The sequence below is a fragment of the Melanaphis sacchari genome, unplaced genomic scaffold, assembly GCF_002803265.2.
Source record: "Melanaphis sacchari strain LSU unplaced genomic scaffold, SCAv2.0 Contig11_pilon_pilon, whole genome shotgun sequence".
NCBI classification, from domain to species: domain Eukaryota; kingdom Metazoa; phylum Arthropoda; class Insecta; order Hemiptera; family Aphididae; genus Melanaphis; species Melanaphis sacchari.
The window spans coordinates 4,614,249-4,638,280 of record NW_020270469.1 but is presented as its reverse complement, the minus strand read 5'-3'; the positions used below and the strand labels follow the sequence as shown (position 1 = coordinate 4,638,280).

The 24,032-nt window shown below is 26.2% G+C and overlaps 1 protein-coding gene across 3 annotated transcripts in view; it reads left to right on the top strand.

Moving 5' to 3' along the window:
- Positions 1 to 24,032, top strand: part of LOC112604222 (tropomodulin) — a 45,522-nt gene that overhangs the window by 5,628 nt on the left and 15,862 nt on the right. The window contains exon 1 of one of the 3 annotated variants that reach the window (XR_003115214.1): positions 8,717 to 8,928. The exons of the other annotated variants lie outside the window; for them this stretch is intronic. The gene's annotated coding sequence lies outside the window, so the exon portion shown is untranslated. Of the gene's footprint in view, positions 1 to 8,716; positions 8,929 to 24,032 lie in introns of those variants that run through there. 3 annotated transcript variants of the gene reach the window in all.

The following is a 24,032-nucleotide window of genomic DNA, read 5'->3' as shown; positions in this document are numbered from 1 at the left end:
TTGTATATGCTTTTCGAGTTCAATTTATTATTTAATTTTTAAAAAATGTTTATTGGTACGTGTAAAAAATTCGAAGCTATTGGAGCCGAAAATCCAGTCTCATGTTATGGCATATTTGAGCGAAGGAGTCAAATTTTAAAATGATAGATAGTTATGATCTTATAAATCGGCGTTTAATACCATCCACAATTTGTTCGGAATCTAAAACGTGTGAAAAGATATTTGTATTAAAAGTTCAACTTAATTTGACTTTGATAATGAATTTTAAATTTCTATTATCATAAATTGATGTGTTATACTGTCAACACATTATGGGTCAATGGACATTAGGCCAAAATTGTGTTATGAAGCACTATGTTTTTTTTTTTTGTATTCATCTATAAATATGTACATATTTTGTAATTTATTTTAAAAACATAAATACATACTAAATTTCTAGACGGACTTTTTTACAAAATTTAACTGATCAACAGAAATAAAATAAATAAATAAATACAATTGTATAATGTATATTAATAAAATTATACTTATCTGAAAAGTTGATTTTAAATGATTACCTATGATAATCAAAAATATAGAACCATCTTTTTTTTTTATTTAAGTTATTTATTGTTACTGTAAAACTATTAATTGAACTTATTGTACCATACGTCTACAGATTGTTAAATAGTCTTTATTAAAAATAAAATTAAAGTTATTTATACTTCTATTTATTCCTCGAGAGTTAAGTTTCAAGATTGTTAGTGAGTGTATGCATAGACTCGAATCCTGGACCCTTGATCCGGCATTTTAATGAAATACGTATGTAAAAACGACTGACATGTGAAAGTAATATTATAATAATAAAAATAATGAGTTTTGTCTGTAACCAATAAAATACACACAAAAGTAAACAAATAAATTCTCAAATGATTTGTTAACCTACAATATATCTGTTATAAACTATTGCTTCTAAAGTCGAGTTTATTTTTTTGTTTCTTATTTTGGTTTTTCGTTCTTGCATTCCTTTTTTAAACTTGTGGAGAGGTCCTAGGAAACGTGTGGCTACGTATTTTAGGTAATACTATACTTACGCGAGAACGTGACGAAAACCGGTAAAAAACGTTGAGCTAGATATTGTTTTCTTACGTTTGTTTGGTGTTTACCATTTACTCGAATCACAATGACTTTATTAAAAATAGCCAGGTTTTATTTGATGTTAAATAAACCATGGGATTAAATTTTTGTATGCTTGGCAGATGTGCTTGTTGTTATATACGGTATGGCCCAGAATGGTGGTTGCTGCAGTGAACATAGCTCATAACTTATAATAAATGAATTAGAATCGTACATTTTTCAGGCAAATTTATAAGTATCATTTCACAAATAAAATCTTATCTATTAGCATATAGTTTCAAAAAGTCTATTTTCATTTTTAAAGTAAAAAAGTTTTTGAAAAATTGATTTGAACTAAAACGTAAACTGTAACGGTTTTTGTGTTCTAGGACATACTATATATTATAGTCGAATAGTTTATACAATTTTTATAATAATAATAATATGTTGACCTAAAATATGATCTATTTTACACTGAGACATGTTTATATTGTTAATATTACAAGCTATGCAAAAAGTAAAAAATATGTATATGTTATAAATATATACACAAACCATACAAATCTACCTATAGGTATTTTGGTACCTAGCTACCTGAACAAGCATTTTTCCGTTTATTAAACATTTAAATATTTTTTTAATTATTATACCAACATACTAGATTGTTGGCAATGTCGTCAACAACTTCTAGAGATGTCATTAATTGATGAGCGATAAATATTTGCGTTTTATGTTCATATCCTTTCTTCTAAAATTAAGGTATTATTAAATATTTAGGTTTTCATTAGCATTTTCTATTGTGTGTCTAAAGTAATTAAGTGTATTGTCTTCGTTCTAAAAGATTTTTATTTGGTCCAATTAACTGTTAGCTTTATATTTACAACTATAGAGACAAATTAATTTACCCCATAAAAATATAAGTATAATACCAATATTACTTACCTAGGATTACTATATATTTATATAAATAATTCATAATGCGAAGAGCAACACTTCGATGTGATTAAAGCAAAATTAAATTTCTTAAATAACTAATACGGAGTTTGGGGCTGTATTTTCAAAAAAAAAAAAAAATGCTTAAATAAAAAATTACTTGGTAAATACGAAAACAATATAAATTATTGATAATAAAATTTTACTTCTTATATAATTACTAAATTACTTAATAGACATTTATACAAAATAATTAATAATATTAATTAAAAATTTAATCTAAAGAACTTAATATTTATGTTCTATATCCATCGCTAGATATTTAAATATATTCTTACGTTGTCCAAATGACAATATTTATTGGGCTTACGTACTTGTAAAATTTAAAAATAATTGAATAAGTCGCAGTGAATAAATGATAAATGATCATGCGAGTATGCTTCGTCTGCACAACTAATACGCCATACATTAATGTCGATAACTCTATTAAACACAAATGTAAAACCATTACATATTTACATCGCCGTGTAAACAATTTATCTATACATAACCCCTTAAAATACGTTTGTAATGGATATTTTTTTTTAAATATTGTTAACAACAATTAAAATGTTAAGTGTGTAATTCTTTAGTTTTCATAAAATCCAATGGGAATATTACTGTGAAATATAAAAAAAATTCCGAGTTTAGTACATTTAACAATGACATACCATATATATCTATTGTATATTTATTTTTTATAAACAGTTCTGGATTTTATATTTATAATTGCAAAATATATACAAACATTATTCGGCAATCACAAATCATTTGTAGATAATATTATGTAAAATCGTTGACAATTAAGTTTAATGTTATGTGTAAATAATTGAAGTATTTTTATTATGTATATTATAATATATTTTTATACATTCTGGGAAACTAGATAGAATTATTATAACTCGTGCAATAATATATTTTATCATCAATACAAAAATGTAAAATTAAATTTGAAAGTTATTAGGTAAAGTGTCCCTACTGTACGATAAACGATATTACCTTATAAATACAATGATATCCCGCTTAGATCACATGTAGAAGCATACAAATAAAATAAAATTTTAATAACGATTAGTAAGTACATTTATAGCTGGTATACAAGTATTTAACTCTTATGGTTTATTTTACGTAATTTATTAAATGTTTATGTTATAAAACACTCATAATTTCAAAATCGTTTTTATATATATTTTTTATGTAATTTTAAATGTTTAAACATTTTTTTAACTTTTTTAAATGGCAACATAGGTACCTGCATATGTAGTTACAAAAATACTATGTATATGTTATTATTGTATTATATTATATTATACTATTATGTAATTTAATATTCCAAAACAAAATATTTTTTAGGGTATTTTGATACATAAAAGTCTTATTTCAGACGAATATGCAATTAGTTATAAGTACTATATTAATACTATAAGTAGTTATATTTATCGTAATATTTTAAGTTTAGATAAATGGATTATTAGACCAATATATTACGGGATACCTCTGTGAAATTCCCTTTTCGCTCATAAAAATTTTAAATACTTATAAAGCTATAACTTAAATACAACTTGTTAGCAATTTTATTTTAATATATTGAAGTACTACGAAAAAAATTTGCTTTATAAAAAGAAATAAAAATATAGTTTGTTATTAAAAAAAAGTAAAAATTCATAAAATTATGACAATTAAAAATTATAAAAAATATAATTTTTTCAATAGTGTTGTTTTGTTACGACTTAAAATTATACAATAAAATATTTTCAAAACTATCAATTGTTTTTGAAATAACGAGTAATTGATACCCGTTATATGTTTTTACATAAGAAAATAGTTTCATTAAAAGTTAAAACTACATTAGGTATAGCTTTAAAAATTAATGATTTACTTCAAAATTTAAGTGTTTTGATATAAATAAAAAAAAAAAACACATTTAATTTGGCCAATTAATGCATTTGTATTAAAGCTTTAATTTATTTATTAACATTCTTTCATTAAAATTTATAAGTGCCTATACTCTGTTCCATATTTAAATGAAGAATAGCGATGTTAGTCGTTTTATTATATAAAAAAAACATTCTTCGCGAGAACTTAAAAATTTTACTTAAATTATGAATTATTTACAGTAATACTAATAATAAAACGAATTACAATTTAATAGAAATATTAATAAAAACACATAATGAAATATACTTAAATCATAATGTGAAAAGTGTTACAATCGTCCCAAATCTGTCCACCATATGTCTATAATACTGTACTATTATATTAATTAACAAAATTATTATTTTTGCCAAACTTGTCGTCAGTAATAACATACATTATACATGGCTATTCGGCGGAACGGAAAGTAGATTTATTAGTTTGTAATTTATCACAAAATACTACGCCCACCCTAGATGAATTGTACACACTATGCAGTAAACGGTAAACATAAGTATAAAAATTCAACTCATTCTACATTTTAATCTAACTTCCTATAATAAAATACATATAATATGTATTATATTACTTATCGTTGCACGGCAGTTAGATAATAATAAACAGAAATGCATTGTACTAAAAAGAGGTGAAACCTGTTATAGTGGGTAATGGGTCGAAACCGCATTGATGTGCGATAGTTTGGTATAAAGTTATTAAAATCATTTGTGTTTTACATTTCGACACTCCTATACCTACTACATTATTATACATACATGTATCTATTTACCTATACGTTTATTTTTTTTTCGATTGTGATTGTTTGCTGAATATTACTAATTTGCATACAATAAAATATAATATTTTAATAGAAGTTACACTTACTCACGTTGTTATTCAGTAAACGACACCGCATAACCGCAATTAAATAGATGCCGTTATAAAAGTTTAAAAAAACGTGTTGAACTACGTGAGCCAACATTGATTACATAATAGAAAATATTGTATACCTATCTCTGTGAGTGCATTATAAACAGACTTATTCATATTATGTAGGGCGTAGGTATATATTTTTCAATTTATTTAATAGGTAATTTCGTTTATAAAAAGAAGAATTTTCAAAAATATAAATTTAAATGTCGTTTGTTACATTATTTACGAGAGACTTTAACTGCTATTAACTTATCGTTTAAATATATGTATATAATAAACGAAGAATAGACGTCACGCATTGCGCATAAATGTATATACCGTTTTTAAAACGTCCAATATCATAACAGTATAATTTATTATATATAGTCAGTGGTCAATAAATTGTATATTTAGAACCCGGATAACATCGTTTAATGTCGTTGAACTAATTATAATTAAATTTAGACCGTGTTATTTTTATAATCCTGAATGGTATAATAGGCGACCAATTAATTTAGAGGACTATTATACAGAGGACCCGTTGCCAATTTTTAATGGTTAATTTCGAATAATAAAATAAATTTCCGCATGTGAAAATTCATCCATATTAACTTTTGCATTGTGTTTGATTGATGACTAGGCAAGTACATAAACGTACGAGGTGGCGATACACTAAATCCTTTTGACACATTTCATAATGTTGATCAGAAACTCAAAAATTATGTGTCTGTTCTACTTAGAAACAATTAACACTAAACACTTTCTTACAGTTAGTAGTTAATATACTATTTAATTTTACTCAACGCTTCAAAATGTAAATGATATATCTTAATAGTTAATTATTATGACGTGTAATATCGTTATGCAACGAGTATATATAATATTTTGTCTGAAAAATACTAAAACTTTAATTTAGAACAAGAATACGAAATATGTAATTTATCATAGTAAGTCTAATAATAAACATTATTAATATTCGTTAAGAAATAAATTTTGAAAATTAAGGTCCTTTAAAAGTTTAAAAATGTTCGACGGATTTTGTGACTTATCTTAGAATCTAATGTCTCATAATTAATCTAAATATTTTTAAATTGCATGTGTATAAAAAATAATAATTTAAGTAATAGTAATCGTAATTAAGATTTTAGGATGAATCAATTTGAGTTATTACAAAAAAAAAAAAAAAATCAAAATTGATTTGTTTTGTGTAAAGTTAATTATTTTTATTGTTTTCGGTTATTTAATACTTGGGATCATTATATAAATATAATGATATAAAAAAAATTTTTTTTTTGCGTTAAATTTGTTTTAACTTGTTTTTTTTATCTGTTCGAATTCCAGACTTCCAGTGATTTCCGGTATACATTCGTTATTTAAAATAAATTATATACCATGTTTTATTGTAATACTTATACGGTAAGATATTAAAAATACCTACCTATTAATTTACAAAAGAAAACTTTACTAGTTACTACAATATATGGAACATCGATGCATTGTTATTTTCATATATTTATCAAACATTTTTATTATACAATACGTGTATTAATCAAGTTCAGTTTTGCAATCTCTTGCAAAAATACCTTTTTCTCTTCTTTGATCCCAAGTGTTTATCCAAGCATTTGGACACATTCTCTGATAAGTATCTTTGAAAATATCACAACTAGTGTCATCTTTGCCCAATAGATGTATACATCTGTGGTAGTCTACGTAATGGATGAAGCAATAACGTGAAACATTTGTATTTTGAAATCTTGGGTCTACGGGACAGCTGACGTTGGGAAGATTATCGGTTTCAGTAGATTCTGACATTTTTTTGCTTATTAATTGTCAGGAAAATTTTTTTTAATTAAATTTAATAAATTAAGTTATGATAGAATCAAATATTAGTTACACTGTGTTATAGACCTGCCTTTTAAACGGATATTGAAATTAAACGTACAAATTAAGTTGGGTAAATAAAGTTGTTGATTTTTAAGAATATTATTATTTATTAGTGGCCATAAACTCATATAAGTGCTTATGAATTATAATTTTATTAGTAAAATAAACAACGCTCAACATAATACATGCATAATATATACCATACAAATTATATTATGTTTACTAAATACATAAAATCGTTGAAATCGACAAGAAAAAACTAAAATACTTGTGCCAAACTATCCATCGTTGCAGTCTTTTGTGTTTGATATTTGTAATATACGAATTTATAATAGGTATTATCATTGATTATAAATAGTATTTATAATTAATGGTATTATATTGTATTCAATTAATTTTTCTTCATTCAATTTTTCTATGAAATAGCCTTGAATTATTGAAATAAAATAAACACAATTTAATTTAAAATCACTAAAATAAATTACTTATAAGTCATAATATAAGTCATAATGAACATTTTGTATTAATAAAATTCTGATAAATCACTATTTTAAATTTCTTATTATTTATTGTTAAACTAAAAAATATTTTTAAATTTACTATGTATTCTGGATATTATTGTGTCAGACTACTATATTTAAATATTAAATGTAATATATAATTTTGATTTTAAAAATCTTTTTATTATTAATAATTTGTGTTGTAAGTTTTTATTAATTTTATTAAAATAGTTGATGTCTTATATCTATTCATTACACAACTACAGTACCATCTCAATGTATCACTTATAAAAATACCATAGTAAACTATTAACTATAAAACAGCATGAACTCTAATACTATTTTAAAAATAATCTCATCTGATTTTTTTATGATATTGAATAAATAATAAACAATATGTATATTCAAAGAGGCTACATTAATGGTATTTTATTATATTTTGTAATCATTATAATATGATTGATGTCAATGAGACATTTGGAGACTAATGTCTAATTATAATTTTTTTTATGTCTCGTAACGTCTTTTAATTGTAGATAAATTTTGACGGTAGTATACTTTCATTTTATTGAGTATTCAGTACATTATTATTATTGTAAAATGATAAAAGTGTACACGGAATTTGTTGTAACACCGGATTTAATACGAAAAACAAAATATACAATGCACTAAAATTTTCACTAACCTACAACTATACCAATCTACGATATTGTATAATGTATAGTATTAGATCGACATCTAAAATCCTGCACATAAATATAATATGTACATCTAACCATTTCGCTACTGAGTGCCGGAGTCAAAGGATATAAATTATCGTTCTAGGATTTTTTTTCATTTTTATAGCACAGTGATAAATCTTTACTATACTGTCTACTGAAGTGTATTAAAACAGTTATAGTAAACTTTTATAACTATATAGTAGGTATATATAATGGTGTGTATAGTAACTATAAAGATTTCGTTCTTCCTTAAATCCAGTCACTGCCGGGTTCCGAGTACGCATATAAAACTATTCGTTATTATTATTATTTTACATTTATACGCCCGCTGCCCACAATAAAAATACAGTGCCGTTTTTCACTACGACAAAGCTTCCGAGGTAGCTCTATTCTTTGTGCGTACACGAGTGGTACGTGTTTTATACACATGACGTCTGTAAGCTAATCATTCCATCGGTCCGTCATCGTTAATGAGATTACGCTTTAATTTTATTTTCTCTTCTGCACAACACTTCTTGGCAACCATCTATAATTATCCGGTTGACAGCGGTATGGCTCGATAACCGGACCGAAACATACGCCGTTGGTCGTTATACATACGGCCGCGCCGCTGTGTATTTATTCTTATTTTAATTATAAATTATGAGTTTCTGTCTTCCAATATGGAGGGGAACACACTGATTCTATGCTGATGCTGTAATACGACCGTTTCCAATCCGTTAGTCAGTGCGACACTATTCGAAGTCTCGAGACATTTTCCTCCGAAATCAAGAAAATCGCGTGGAAAGTTATACTTGCACATTATTGTATATTATTATACTCTACAGCCGTCTCTGATATACCACACGCCGATTGTTGACGAGTTGTACACAGATCAATAGAAAGCCAACAGAATAATGGGTGTTACAGAAGAATACTATCACGAATGGAAGGTCAGTTTCGACTTAAAATAATATAGGTACCTATAATAACTATGTTTACATACGAATGTGCGGCGCGGGAAGATTTTCAAAATCCGTTCACAAGCTTGCTATGTTTACTGCAAAGTCGGTGTTTTTGTCGTCAAATTATTTAAAAAAATTCATTAGGTTATCTTTCCTTGTTAATTGTATTGCATAATTTAATTACAAAACATTGAATTGATCCGGTTAGCTTTTGAAAACGTGTATTATTTATACTTGTGAAATGTTTATGTATAGTTTTTCAAACGAATTGTCTATAACTGTAGATTTTCTCTCTTTGGTCTTTAACAATAGTAATAATAAATCTGCAGCTTTGTAATAAAACCAGTTGATTATATTTTTATTTCTGTGTAAAAAAAAAAAAAATGTTTAATTAAACATAGCTGATTATTATACAACGGCAAGTTTCCCATAAATTATCTTGCTTTGACCAACAGTTAATTTTACTGAGATTAAACAGTCATACTTATTGTGTACAAAAATAAAAATAAATTCAGCAAGATTCTTTTTTATCTGAATAAACATATCTATGCATTAGTATATTACATTATTACCCATAATTTTTAAGATGTAGTTTAATAAATAAACTATAAATTAGATGATCGATAATAATTTATATATTATGTATACCTACGTACAACAATGCGTCAATATATATAGTACATAATATATTATTATAAATTATTATTATTATTGATTTATGATATTTAAATACCTATAATGACTATCTTACAACTGTATTGTACAAGTAATTAAATTATTTCTCTACCTTGCACATAGGAAAAGCGATTAGCATAAATAATATAATAATACTAATAATACTATAGCATGCATCAGTATATATCACATTAAATAATATTATTACCAAACGAATTAATTTACATTTCGAGTTATTCTAGTAGGTACAATATCTAGACCCGACGAATTTTTATCGATGGCCTGAAGCTATTTGCATTGATTTATATGCAATAGTAGCTATAAGTATTTAAAGATAACAATTAAAAATTTAATTTACAATCAATTCAAAACAATACATTTTAATGCAAAATATTAATAATTCTATAGAACCATAGTTTTGTTTCCTCTTCTTTCTGCGGTATTTTTTTTTTTTTTAGAAGATCTATGGATATGGATGTACTCAAGTTTAGTATCCACTGTATAATGTGTGATAATATAAAATTTAGTTGGTTTCTACAGAGCATATCAACAAAAACGTTTTAGTGCAGTTCCCGCGTAATGTTTTAATTTTATCGGTTTGACTGTTGATGTTGACACAATAGTTTTTAAGTGCTCAGATATTAACGCGTGTCCAGCGCAGTATTTATCAAATTCCACTTGACGATTTGTATGCCCCATGAGCGAATGAGGCCGATTAAAAATAAACCCCATAGTCACATAGACTTGATCCAAATTTCAATGTAAACAAGTTGTATGTGTGATGGTATTCTTGCGATAAATATTAATACAAAACCGTTGAGCTATATAACGTTGTCGACTGTACGCCCACACCTTGCGATACATAATAAATATTTTGTGTATTTTGTTGTTGTTATTGTATCAATTTCTATGATTTTATGAATCAAGTTTATCATAAAAAAATCGTATCTAAGAAAAGATAAAAATTAAATTTTATTGCAAAAAAAAAAAAATAAGGATTTAAAACTATAATGTAATCTTTCACAGTAAATAACCTATTAACGAAGTTTTGAGTTATAGATTTTATACAAGCTTTCGTTGATATGCTTAATCGTTCTCGGTAATCGTAGTCGTATAGTAACAATATGTTGAAAATTTACAATATAATAGTCTAAGCGACTTGCAAAATAATTGCAGTACGAGATGTATTTGAAGGTCATTATTGGCTTTATTTTTAGTAGAACAATTTTGTCGGCAAGCGCCCACTTCATTATAAAAATTTCCAAAATAAACTCTGCGCATTTGTAAACTAAAATAAAATATACATATGTAATGAAGACAACGCACAAATGGTAAAATTAAATATTTGCGAACATTGATAACATAGTTTTCGATGACCTTGTTGAATTCGCGATGAAATTAATAGGGTCAATAGAAAATGTAATCGTTTTTACGAACATATATTGTTTACTATTTTTATATGATTGTAGAAGATGTTTAAAAAATATGATCATTAGTAATGTTCTAAAGTATACGACTACATATTGAAGGTTAAAACAAATATTTCTAAAAATCTGTCAACCAAAAGTATAATAATATATATAATTCATAAACTATGAATAGGTACATACATTATAAAATAAATTAAAAACTTAAAATAATCTAATTTTAGACCTGATTTATTAACATGCATTATCAAGAAGTAATACTTGATGAAAAAAATTTTAATTAACTTTTTATAAGCAGACTTAAAAATATTTGAATTCATTAAGAATTAAAAAAAAAAAGAATTAAATTGTTAATTAATATTAATTTTGTACAGAAGAGTAGACGCATGCATTTTTAACGCATTAAACGTATTAATTAAAATATAAGTATTAATGATTTAACATTAATATGATCATTAAATCCCTCGTTGTCTTGTTAAATTCATTATATACCTACACTGAAATAAAATTATATTATTTTAACGTGTTTTCTTCAAATGAATATTATTTTGACTACTTTATATTTTAATTTTTAATAAAAGTTATAGCTATTTAGCCATTTAGGTAAATACTAACGTGCGAAAAAACGATGTAGGTAGTATTTAAATAGGTAATAGTACCTACTGAAGTCGAATTATGTACAAAATAACAATCGTCTAGATCGTAATATCCAAAACTCGCAGTATCTGTTAATTTGTTTTAAAATGAAACAAATTATAAAATGTTCTAGAATAAATGTTAATTCCAGTATAAACTATAAGATCATGAATAACTAATACTTACTATAGATACTATTCGTTTAAATACTAAGTAGAGATTTACAAAACAAGAAATTTCAACCTGCCAGACATTTTGGCATGTGTTCAAAGTTCTGTTATGGTGACGCGGAACAAATTTTCGGTTTATCTTTATCACGCAGAAGACAGATAAAATATATGTATATATATAAAAACACACAATTAATTTATTTTTTTGCAAAAATCTTAAAATAAATACACAATAAAATATAAGAAATCTACCCTTACACCGTAGTGCATAATTTAAACGATATTTATATACGTAAGATATTTTAACCACGAGGTCACAGGTTTTGACAACATGATCAATTGTATTTTAAGACGCTATTTAATTATACAATATTATACTTAATCATTAATTTTATTTATGATTTACGTACATAAAAATGTTTAATGTTTCGAGTTTTAATAAAGTTCTACTTCAATGAATAATCATAATAAACCTTAATAAACGTGGTGCATATTTATGGTAGATATTAAAGCATTTTCTTTATTAATATTAGTTGAATAGCCTATAAATCGGTGACGATCGCAAACGACGCAAACGCACAATATATTTTTAAAAAGGTGTTATAAAATGAAAATGCCTAAATTATTATTTTTCAAATAGAATGGTGATCCAAAATAAATGACGATTCATTCATCTAATAGATTTAAGGGAAGGGTAGTCAAGACTCAATTCTCGAAAATGAGAAATTTAATGTTGTGAAATCGTGCAGCACGCAAAACAATAATAATTACTATTTTTAATGAAATGCAATTACAATTTTATAACAATGTATTCACAACGATTGGATGATTGCTATAATAAAATTGCTCTTTATGCGGAATATCAGGTCGAATGTAATCGGGTGACATAGATATACTGTGATCAATAGACAATAACTAAAAAAATGTATTATTTTGTCAGTTACGTTACAATTATTAGCCAACGAACCGATTAAGTGAACGAGAAATGAAAATATAGACGGCGGGCACGGTCAATCGGTTTTTAAATTTGTTAACTATTTCTTTTTTCCTATTTTTTGCTGTATTCATGCGTCATTACTCATCACTCGCTACAATATATTAATATCGGGTAGGTATTTAAATAATTGGTAGTACGTATCGAGTTCCGTGCATAAAAAATGTTTGCGCGCACTTAATAATATCATGTAAAACACAGAAAATGACCAATGTGACAACACGGATGGCAGATACTTGACAACATATTCCGATCTTAAGGGTCCTTAGTCTAGACTATATACTCTATAATTATTTGTTGGCGTATTTATATCGTTACATTAGTGGTGAACTAAAAAGGGGGGACCACCTTCTCCCTTGAAATTTTTAGAAAGAATTAGGATTAAAACAAAGGATGTATTTTTTTTTTATTTTTTTTTGGTTAATAATAATGGAAAAGTAAAATATAATGTACTTATTCGAATTAATTGTATTTTATCTAAGTATAGTCAATTGTCCATCATAATAAAATAAACTATTTACATTTTAAAATACCTTTGTAATATTGTTTTATGTAATTCTGATTATGAATATTAAATAATAGTAATAATACAGATTACGGCTGAACATATTATCTTACATTAGTATCTAACGGATATTTGAGTATTTTCAAAGAATCGTCGTTTCCATGTACTATCTCGACAAAGTGTACCAATAATAGCTATCGTTTATTTTATAGACATTTATAAGGAGTATAATTTATTAAAGTTTACGAAATGTTTTGTTTAATTCAGATATTCCAATTTGTTAACTTAAAATTAACCACTTCCACTCATAAAAAAAATCAAATCAGCACTATGTTAAAGTCTAAACATTTTTTATCACATAATGAATAATTTTAATAGATTAAATTAATTCGAAAAATAAATATCTATTTTGAATAATTTTAATTAGCTAATGATAATATAAATTATTTTATTTTATTATTGCAGACTGATGTAAAATTATATAACATAACTGTTATTCAAAAATTAGAATTTCAAAACTTTATGAAATTATTAAAGTGTTTTATGAGTAATGACTATATTTATAATATTATAATAACTCGCATAAATTTCTAAGAATTAAGATTCCTGGTCACAATTTCATAATATAATATCATAAATTATATTTTTAAACTATTATAATTAATCTAGACACTATTTAAATTTTAAAATCTTTATGAAATTGTATAAGAGGACTCCCTTATATTCTGATTTGGCACGGTCTTATCGTTTTACTTCCCGAATGCAACGTTCGGTTTTACAGGTCGTTTACTACAACGACTTAGTTATATAGGAAAATATCAACACTAATTGGACCTCTTTTCCTGTTGGATGAAAAAAAAAATTATAAATATCTTTTATTTTATATGTTTTTTTTTTTTTTTGTACTCACGAGCTGGTTGTCTGAACTTTTCCGGGCGCTAGCCCAGCGTGTGATGCGGGATTGGCACGTGTATAAACACAAACCGTATAACAGCAGTATTATTATGTCCCTTTCATTCGAATCATCGATCCTATCTGCCAAATTTCTATATATTTTTTTTTACTTCTCTTCGTTTATCTCTTACTGAACAGTGTTTAATTTCAATCTGTACCAATAATGAAATTTGATTTTTTTCATGCACGACTCGTTCACTCACACATTAAATACGTGATATATAATAAAATATTTATTTTATTTTGTAATTATAACAATACAGTTGTAAGTAGTGTACTTATTTACGAGATCTAAAAGATCACTTATAAACCATACTGAAATCTTAAGTTAATATTAATCTTAAATATTTTTTAAACTTGATACAGGATATATAATATAATATTATGTATTATAAAATAAACAAAATCCAGTAAATTAACTATAGATATTATTTATAGGTGATAGGCCTGAAGATAAGTTATATAGACTATAACACGATTGAAGCAAAATTGTTGGTTATAAAAGGATACAAAAATTCAAAAGAAAACCTACACAATAAAGCATAAAAAATACTTTTCGATGTTTTCATTTGTAATTTTGAATTATATAATATAAAAAAAAAATTAATTTAAAATAATTATTATAATGCAAAATATATGGTATACGAGTAAAAAATAGCATAATTTTGTGGTCATATGCAATGTATTGTTAATACGTTAATTTACCTGTTTATTAATAATAAATTTAACTTACCTTAATATTTGTTTTCAATTTGATTTAAATATATTACTAAAGACTTAGTATTTTTACTATTTTAATATTAGTCGAAAGCTCTAATATTTATTTATATTTGAACGTATGATATAAAGTTGTCGATAAAACTAGGTTCAGCTCATAGTTCATGGCTTGTGTAAATCTGATATAATAATGTAATAATACGTGAAAATAATAAATTTCAAAACTTTGTTTACGTGAATGTGACAACGTTGCATAAAATATCCTATACTTAATAGTGTTGCTAAAAAGGTATTATATTATGCTCAATCGTGTTTAGCTAAAGTAAAAGTTGCAACAAACATTTGTAGTCACTTCTTAGTTTTAATAGAAAATTTCTATTTTAAGAAATGTATTTTTATGATTAATTTAACTGTTTTAACTAGAAAATTATGTTAACGTAAAATTTCCATCTGCCACATCATTTATATAAACATACCTATATTTAAATCTCATATTATTTTAATATGCACATATGTGTAAGAAAAAAAAATAAAAATGTAAATATATCAAATTTGTATTTCAACACTTAAAAAATGAATAAGTATTAATGTAATAACATTATGAATCAAAGTAAACATATTAAAAAAAAAATTAATAATAATTAATGATTTAACTGTTTATTCAAATGTCTATGTGTAATTTACATTTGAACAAACATGTGTAATGTGTATCTGAACATACACGTCTCATACATAATTTAAATATGTAGTTTATACTTAATATGTCCAGTGGATCCAGTGGATCATTAGATAAATTATTATTCGAATACAAATTTTGGCCTAACAAAAAAAAAAGACAATAATTATGTTTTTAATTTTGCTATCTCTAATATGTAATTGTGTACTTATGCATGCCGTTTATAATATTATATATAGTTACTATTTTCAGTGAGATAATTTTGAAAGTAAATTGCTTAATTGATAACAATCGAGCTTTTCTCAGTCTTATTTGCTTGTGGGAAGTTAAGTTATGATAAAAAGCTCTTGTACCGAAGTACGTAGTACATTCAGATAATCTTTTGAACATCTTTGTGTTCGTGTTCAAATTATAGTTTTTATGTACATTGTTTTGCTGAAAATATCGCACCCGTGTAAAAAAAAGTCCTTTTGCATCGATGCTGACCAATTATAGTGCTTTGGATAGTAGCCATATATTCGCACTCCGGCAATGCTTGACGTATATTTCGTTTATCAACCTTGCCAAAACACGCTAAAAAGCAGACATGTGTTTACATATATTTTTGCCGGTCATAAAATATCTGAACTCGATTATTTAAAATTATAAAAGTGATATTCAGGAATTGGGTGGGCCACTGAGGCAAGCGCGTCATGTCTTTAGATTTGAAATCAATCATAAATCACTGTATTTGTAAAATGATTTTGATTCTACGCTGGGTTATATTTTTTTTACGATTTTATAATAAAACTATATGGTCTATGGATATAATATGCACATTGCACTTATTATGTATATTATTTTTTTGTGTATTTTTACCGCACCAAAAAGTGTTTATTTTTTAAAAACTATTTTGAGAAATCATTATGTCCCTAATCCGTCTTATTGTAAATAAATTAAGCTAAAATTCAATCGTCTGGAGAATACGATCTCTACGATTACCATTGTTGTTAGCTTTCGTTTTTCATTGGAGATACACATAATTGCATTGTTTTATTCTCTATAATTTACCTTAAAGGTCCTCGAAATATAATAAAAATGATTTATGTTGTTTTTTCTTACATTAAATTGTACAATAGACAATTATTATGTATAGTTATTATTATTATTATTTTTTTTTTTACGAGGTTCGTGAGTACAATATATTACAATATTTGTATCATAAATTATGACAATTATTACTCGAGTCTATTTTCGTATGATCATTGAATATTATTTAAATTTATTTCGCAATGAACATTTTCCGTTCATCGCCAGCTCTAAATGTTGAATATAAACTTAAGCAAAATCGTGTTACAAATTATCCCGGAACATGTAGGTACATACAATATTATACTCGTATGTTGGTTGGTGCCTCGGCGGTGGCTTAACTAAACAGTAATGTATACCCATTGTATATTGTTCAAATAAAAAGATGTGAAAAGTATTTGCTTTTAATTCTGCATTAGATACGAGTTTGTCATTTGCTGGGTTACGTGTTAATTAAGTTACAGTATAATGTAAGTAATGTGTGAATATTATTGAATGCCGTGAGAGGACGTTGTCCCGAAAAACTTTATATAGAACCCCGAGAGGTCACGACTGATGAAGACTCGCGCCAGGCACGTATTATTATACACGCCTGTTTTCATATTACACATAATATAATATTATTATATAAAGCCAAAACACGCGAACGAGTAGCGATAGACGGCGTTTTAAATAATATAACAATTAATTATGACAGATCCAATGAATAAATCTGCGAGAAACAATCGGCGATAGTGAACCAATCTGAAAAATTAAAAATGTCGAGGAAACTGGTTTGAGTAATAATAATTATATCGAAAACTACAAAAAATTTTAAATGTCATCGCCTCGTACCGAAATAATATTATAGTTATGGGTATCATTATTATAGGTTAATAGTACCACATCGCATCAGTGCATTATAATTTGTTTCATTTCGGATACGGCCTATATATTACAGAGGAGTCATCTCGTATAATAATATTAATGTTGTCCTCGACACGTTCGCGAGCGGACGCATTTAATTTATATATCTATACCGCGACCGGACATGATAAAAAAAAAAAAAAAAATAATAATAGTTTTTGTCAAAACGCACACATGTGTGTGCTCATTATTGTATTCGACTAATTTATTTATATTTAATTTCATAAACGGTTGAAAAACGAAATGTTCAACGGTTTTGGTTCAACGCTTTTGTTAACACTTGTAAATTGTAAATTACATGAGAAATTTCAGGTTGTTATTCCAGGGTACGTATGACATGGATTTTTTTAAGTACAAACGTGAAGGTTTTAGGAACTTTTTTGAAACGTTTTTAAAATGTAAAAAATAAAAAACTTTTTTTTACGCGTATATGTATTATTGTTGTAAAAAAGTCTATAACTCGAATAAAAATCCGTATAACCCATTTGAATATAGTTTTTTATTTTATATTAACTGTTTTAATTCGTGAAAACGTTGTTGGATTTTCGACAACTCGAACTCTTACTTAATTTTTTAAAAATTTTAAACGTCACCATGAGACAAACAACTCTAGTCCCATCCTCGATAAATATACTACAGATCGATTTCTGAAGTAACTATTGCCAAATGGGAGCAATTGTATATTAACAACGAATTTTTTTATAATAGAAATTTCAAACATAAGTGCTATTACCACTCCCTCATAGACATTTTCAACTTTGAAGAGACGTTTTACTTAAGAGGAGCAAATCTACGGATTTTTATAATGACTTATATATCCGATTAAAATGAAATATTCAACTATGTAGTTCATACAATAAAATAATTAATTTAATTGAATTAACATCATCATCGGTATGTACTTTATAACAGCAGATGATAATATATATTCCGGAGGGGGGAAGGGTTGAGAATTGTTTGATGAATAATTTGAATTCAAACCAATAGGTCTTATACTAACTACTTACCATTAAAGTGTAGTAATATATTGTATGAACCACTATATACATAGCGATTTTATCACAGTACAATCTCGATGTGTATCAATGCACGTGTTGTAAAATTAAAAAGAAAAGAGACCATGTCATGTTGGTTTTTAAGAACTACAGGCAATACTTGCAAGATCACATATGTAATCACATAGCTTCTGGAAACAAATGACAATGAAGTGGCTGCTTAAGTTTTAATTTGCCACAAGGCGCCTAGCTCTATATTATGCGTTCAATGCCACCGTGCCGATCAACATACATATCATTATATTAATATTATTATACACGCAATGCATGTCTAAGAAAAAAATAATATAAACAGGTAGATACGTAAACCTACTATATACTGCGACATGCAGTTAAATCATTCGTGTGTGCATAATAATATACATATATGAATTATTATTATCATATTTCGTGCACTTAAATACGTGAGGTGAATCTTTTTAAGGTCAAAATTTATTATTTTCTCAAAAATTATTTTAACGTTGTTATAGAAATATTATTTTTACATAATCTGAATCTGAATAACAGAACAACATTTTTTAAATATAATTTTATTTTTACTATTTTCTATTACTATTATATTTTTAGTATTTTATATTTTTGATTACACTATGACAACATACATTAAATATTTTATTGTTAGTCTGATTGTAAGACTACAATTTCGTACACGAGAGACTCATCCAGTCAAACTTAAACATAAGATATTCATAGGTTAATCTAATGTTTCCTATTTGCAAATAATTTAGAATAGTTTTTTCGTTGTATTCAAGATTTGAGTTTCTCATCTGTACGAAGCTTTTGATTGGATTTATTTTGGTGTTTTTTTTATTTTAAAATGTATTCTATTAATGTTTTATATGTTGCATATTATAATATTTTATATTTATAAATAATTTAAACTAACATTTTTAAGTTTAAATTGGATGTTGTTATTTTGGCATATTTGCCATTGGTTTCATTACCTATGATACACACTAGTGTGATCGTAGATCCATTATAAATCCAGTATTTGTTTTTGGTTAGCTATGTCTTTATCAGGTCTATTTTATAGAGTAATTGTTACGTTATTTGGATTAGCTTAGTTTTTTATTTCATACATATTTTTTATATTGAAATTCGTAGAAAAATATTCTACTTAGGATTATGATACTAAAAATGTGTTCTAACACAAGTAAAATCATAAAATTGATAATGATATAGAACAGTAAAAAGTATTATTAAAAAACGAAATGAAATGTTGTTTTTTAATGACTTTATAGTTTATATTATGTAAGAAAAATATTTCCAAAAACAGTACGTAATGCTTTTTAAGAAAATAAGTGTTTACCCTTTAAAAAATTCACCTTTTGGCTTTTATACTTATTTTTCAGCTGCATCGTATGATAAATTATATTGTCGTATTTGTATAATTATATATAGTTACTTATATGATAATTATTACGTTAACGAAACTTTCATCCTGTAGGAATGATAATATTCATGACAGACGCAAATAATACCACATATCACGCCGCCCCTCGTTCACAATGGTATCCACGCTTTCACCTGCAAATACTCGCCGCTCTTTTGTTTTGAATTCTTTTCCAGTTATTATGCGATGTACGACCTGCAACTAGGTATTTTTTTTAATGTTAATTTACCATCGGGTTATTATATCGTGTAGGCTGGTTACATTTTATCGCAAGAAGATAATCATTATTTATTATTCCAACAATATAATACTATTGTTGTTATCGTGTCGATTTGCGTTTTTCGAGCCGTTTAAGTGACGATAGCACGTTGTAACAAAGTATAATATTATACATTATCGTCTCATCACAGTAAATAATTGTTGACGCAATAACGCGTTTCTGTGACATCACCTCACCACGATTCGACCCATATTATTATTTAACAACAATATTAAGACGAGACGTATAAAATATTGTTAATCCTTATTAATAAATTGTCGTGCAGGTATTTGTATATGAATAAACATTGTATTCTCTGCAGAAAACGTTTTGACGTCATAGTTTTCATTTTCCTACGAGTAAACGCGTATACCTTATTGTTATTACTTATTATCAATTATTATATAATTGTATGAGTTATAATAATAATATGAACTATATTGATGAACTTGGCCCTACGCGACTGATGTAAACTCTCCTATATATAGGCATATATAGACATTACAATCGTAGCGCAATATCGCGATTTACGAATTAGTTGAATAATTACGCACGTGCAACTTCGTTATTGGTGATCATCTCGCATAGATACGTAATAAACGAAAATATAGGTTATAATTAAACCTATACGCAGAACGCGTGGTTTAAAAAAAAATAAGCCACAACATGTCCACGCGTCGTACCTGCCCATGTACGGTTATATTATATGAGGTTATACATAGACGTCGCTGCGCTATGCTTGTGCGGTGTACCCATTATAATTTGTAGGTATCTATATAATATATAAAAAAGAATTCATGTGATATTATTGTAAAACCGCGACTACTGTTATAAGTCAATAACGGTCTGAATCAGTTTCCTAGTCGGAATACGTTTTGTGGTATTCTTTTAAGGTGTATTTCGAAATAGCCAATAGGTAATGTTTATTCTTAATATAGTGTAGGTACTCATAGATAAGTTCAAGCTCATGTTTTCATACTCGTTGCTGAAGGAAATCTTACATAAATATTATGCATTTAATGTAATATGTTATTATTTAAACACATGGAAGTGTAGTCGATTTTGATTCAACTATACCTATATGGGCTATATGATGGTATTTAATTTTTTTTTTTTATAGACATTGGTGTTTATAGAAATTATTGTGGTAGATAACCAACGTTAATATTAAATACAACGCTATAATACCTATTACCTATTAATAAATATCGTGAGAGGAAAATTAACATTGAGATTTAAAGTTATAACAGAGAGAACCTAATTTCTATGTACTTACATCAATCATCAATTAAACATTTATATGGTCTTGTCTTTGATACTGAAATTAATAATAAATAATATTATACTATATACATACAGTGTAATAAAATTGTTTTTTCGTTCAAGGCAAACGAGTCGTAAATAAAATCGTATGACATTAGCCTAGGTTAAAATACAGTTGTTGCGTGTATACCACGGATGTAATAATTATCATTATACTATATTAAAATACTATTCTCTACCGCGGTTACCGTCTGTTGCGTTTCTCGTACATGAAAATAATTTCCATCTGAAGACATCTAAAGCGGTTGTACTCTGTTTTAAACGATACAAAAAAATAACTTCATGGAAAAAATAATAGGGTTTCCGGAACCCATCACGTCTTGAAACGAACAATAGTGAATGGAACGAGCATGTTCTTTTTCGTCGACTGGCGTGAGAATAATAATAATAAAAAAAAAAATAACAAAAAAATAATCAACACATTTATTTTTGCCTTTATGTCCATTATCATTAGCTCATGAATATCATTAGGGTGTACTGTGTAATGTGTATACGTTGTATAGTAATGAGCGTACGAAAAGTGTAGGAAGACCTTCGACAGAGTTATTCGTTTCGGCCTCAGTGCGATGTCAATGTAGGGAGTTTGAATAATGTGTTTAATTATTGTATATTAAGTACACCACAGTATACCTTCAAACATTTTTTTTTAAATCAAACAATTTAAATATTAAAATGTTTTGTACTAATTTCGTAAGAAAATGTTTAAGTATAGGAACAATACAATATGTGTGTATGTGTGTATAGAACTTCAATTTCCTTTTGTACACATTTGTTGATTCATAGAAATATTTTAATTTTGACCAATTTTCATTTTAATTATTTAAAAATACTGATAATATATTTTAAAGTATTGTATTCTGCAATTCATAATTTGTTATTCAGTGTTTTATTTTTAAATTTTATTCTAATTTGATTTATTTTAATAGGTACTATCTATATAATATAATATCATAAATTATAATAGGTAAGTAATGTTGAAAAATAATCAAGAACAATTATTATTTTAAGTGTGACACTTTTTAATAAGGCATTAAATCTTATTTTTATTTATTATTATTTAACTAAAATACTAAAAATCAATAATATCATAATATCATGTATGTATAGAATGTCTCACCTCAGTGTTCATTCTTTATAGCCGTATATTTACACTTTCATCATGCCTAAACTTAAAAAATATTCAACTGTTGAAGCACTCATTCGCTTACTTACTTTAAAATAAGTAGGTATAAGTAATTTAATTAAAAAAAAATATTTTCAAATTATTAGTAAAATTGAAAATAGTTATCGACAGAGACAAAAATGTAGTATAATGGTGAGATACCCTATACCGGCTACCTATCTGACTATCTCAATTAAGTTTTAATATTTATAGAACACAAAATTAAATTTTTAAGGATTCGTTGTTGCGTTTTAAGGTTTCTTCGTAATCGACGGTTCAAAGAATATTATTTGGATGTCGTAAATCGTAATTGTATAAAAATATGCGCATTATTCTTTGCAATGCAACGCACGTGGAGTGTAATTATAATTCAAGCACTTATATTATTTTCGACGATGTATTAGTCGGTAGCTAAAAAAAAGTGTTGCACTGCTGCGTGCGTTGTTTACTGTATATTGTTGCAGCTTTGTTAAAATTTAAAACTCAATGTAAACAAGTAATAACTTTACCGTAACATTAAACAGTGTGGCGACAAATCTTTCGAAGCGTCTGTCTCATTTGTCAACGCGCACGCAATACTCATGATGCCGTCGATCCTTTTAGATATTTTGATGATTTGATTGATATAGGTAATCTAAACAATTACGTAAACTACATAAGTTTCTAGTAATTTATTTTAGCAATATATTATTTATAATCATACATACGTATTATCAGCCTACTTATACTTTATATATTAGTATGATAAATGTTTCAAATTTGCAGGCTTATTTAAAATCGTATTTTTGTGTTTTTTAGCTTACCATTTGAGAAAATGGTACTTACAATGATGTATTACTAATATGATTCGTAGGTTTATGATTTTTTGACGTAGGTGGTGACAATTTTAAGACCTTATTATATAGTAAAAAAAGTATTTTTGCTTCGCTCGAAATGATTATATTTTCTAAATAATTATTAAATAAATTTCAAAAGCATGAATTAGCTAGTAGATGGTTAGTAATTTAAGAAGGCCATTTTTGGATATTTCTTGTAATACTAAAAAAAAAAAAAATAAATAAATATGCTAATACGCAACAAATCACTTTTAACTGTGTGTTCATTTATAATGCTAAAAGTGAAACTTTAAAATTTTCACACTTGGTTATTATTATTTAAAATATTTAGATTAT